This window comes from Palaemon carinicauda, chromosome 3, assembly GCF_036898095.1.
Source record: "Palaemon carinicauda isolate YSFRI2023 chromosome 3, ASM3689809v2, whole genome shotgun sequence".
Lineage (NCBI taxonomy): Eukaryota > Metazoa > Arthropoda > Malacostraca > Decapoda > Palaemonidae > Palaemon > Palaemon carinicauda.
This window is the reverse complement of record NC_090727.1, coordinates 173,305,861-173,308,360: the sequence shown is the minus strand read 5'-3', so window position 1 is coordinate 173,308,360 and position 2,500 is coordinate 173,305,861.

Sequence of the window (2,500 nt, the reverse complement as noted above, 5' to 3'; positions counted from 1 at the left end):
AATTAGCGGCAGTGAGTGACTGTAGAAGTCGATGGTTGGGGTGCGAGCGAGTGGTGGATGATGGGTGGCTGTGTTGCCGCTCCGGCTCGTCACGGGGTAGGCGAGTGTGTCCTACGGCATTCATAGGCGTATCTGTCCTACGGCATTCATAGGCGTGTCCTACGGCATTCATAGGCGAGTGTGTCCTACGGCATTCATAGGCGTGTGTGTCCTACGGCATTCATAGGCCTACGGCATTCATAGGCGTGTGTCCTACGGCATTCATAGGCGTGTCCTACGGCATTCATAGGCCTACGGCGTTCATAGGCGTGTATGTCCTACGGCATTCATAGGCGTGTATGTCCTACAGCATTCACGTCAGCTTCGGTTGAAGTTGAATAGGTGTCCTCTTCGTCACGAGTGGAGGCATTGATGGAGGCTTTGAAGGTCATGAGGTGGCTGTCCATAAGGGCACAAAGTAGGTTCACCTCACGAGGAGAGCTTTCTGCGGCAGGTTGCAGGCGAGTGATACTGGTCCTTTTCCCGAGGGTGAGCGAAGCCCTTTGGTCCCCCAACGGTTGTTGACAGAGCTGAAAAGGCGTTGCTATATGGGCGGCTGGCGACGGCGAGTACTTCTGCAGAAGGTATGCGTTGACGGCGTCAGAGTAAAGGGTACCTGACACTTGCACGCATTCGTGGCACGCACTGGCACGCATTGATGCGCGAACTCGCGTGAACGAGTCGTGAAAATGTCGTGAAGAGTGCTGGAACTCGCGTGCCAGTGCGTGCCATGCGTGCCCAGAACTTTGAAATGTTTAAAGTTTGTGGCATGCATTGGCACGCACAAAATAGTCGTGAAATAGTCGTGAACGATGCGCGAACTGGAGTGAACTGGAGTGAACAGTGCGGGAACTGGCGTGAACTGGATGTGAACGATGCAGGAAGTGGCGTGAACTTTATATTGAAGAGAAACAAAAAGGAAACGAAAAAATTAATGAAAAGGAAAGAAAAATAAACCTAATAAATTTTTATATTTGCTGTTTTAATGTGAAAAAAAATGATATCTTATTTCAAACTATTTCTATAACTTTATAATAAAGAAAAACAAAAAGGAAACGAAAAAATTAATGAAAAGGAAAGAAAAATAAACCTAATAAATTTTTATATTTGCTGTTTTAATGTGAGAAAAATGATATCTTATTTCAAACTATTTCTATAACTTTATAATGAAGAGAAACAAAAAGGAAACGAAAAAAATAATGAAAAGGAAAGAAAAATAAACCTAATAAATTTTTATATTTGCTGTTTTAAATGTGAAAAAAAATGATATCTTATTTCAAACTATTTCTATAACTTTATAATGAAGAGACGAAAAGGAAACGAAAAAATTAATGAAAAGGAAAGAAAAATATAAACCTAATAATTGTTTATATTTGTTGTTTGAATGTAAAAATAAAATGATGTCTTATTTCATGCACATACTTATTTTCCCCTATTACCAATCAAGAGCCAAAACTTTTGTTTTAAATAAAAATGAACTGAAAAATAAACCCAAGAAATTTTTAAGTTTGCTGTTTGAATGTAAAAATAAAATTATATTTTATTTCATCAACATACTTATTCTTCTTTATTACCTTAAAATGAAGAGCAAAACAAATTTTGTTTGTTTGCTGTTTTAATGTAAAAATGAAATTATTTCTTATTTCAAACACACTTTTTTCTCTATTACCTTAAAATCAACAGCCTAAAAACTTTTCATGTTTGCTGCTTTTAATGTTAAAATAAAATGCTTTCTTAATACTTGTACATATTTTATGTCTGCTATTTATATGTAAATTAAATGCTTTCTTATTGAAACAAAAATAAAGGGCAACAAAAAACACAAACGAAAAAGATACGTTTCTTCTCCTCAATGCAATGGTGTCTCTGACAGAAAGCATTGTTGTCTCTTCCGAAGCCAATCCAAGAATGTCCTCGGGTTGGAGAAGCCCCGTTTTTATATGGAGTGGCCAATTCGTGTCGTGAACGTGTCGTGAACTTCTCGTGAACTAGGCGTGCCAATTCGTGCCATGGCGTGAACGTCGCGTGAACTTGTCGTGAACGATGCGCGAACTGGAGTGAACTGGTCGTGAACAGTGCGGGAAAAACTCCAGTGCGTGGCAAAAATGGGCGCAAGTGTCAGGTAGGATTAACGGTGAGAGGTGGAGGGGGGGGGGGGGAGGCGGGAGGAGCGAGTCACTCCGGAGTCACCAATGTGACGAAGCAGGGAGAAGGTTGTGACTCAAAGGCAGGAAGCAATCAACTGAGTAGTATATTAAAGAACACTCTCCTTTATATACAAAACCTCAAGGCAACAGGAAAATACATGTTCGAGGAAATGACAATGTTACAGAGGAAAACAGCAGACATGAATTTTCATGTTCGTAGTAGTGCGAGGGAAGAGCAAAGATACAAGCATAATATATACAAAAGGAATTATGTACAATTGTGAGACACACAATTGGTACACATATAAGACAGG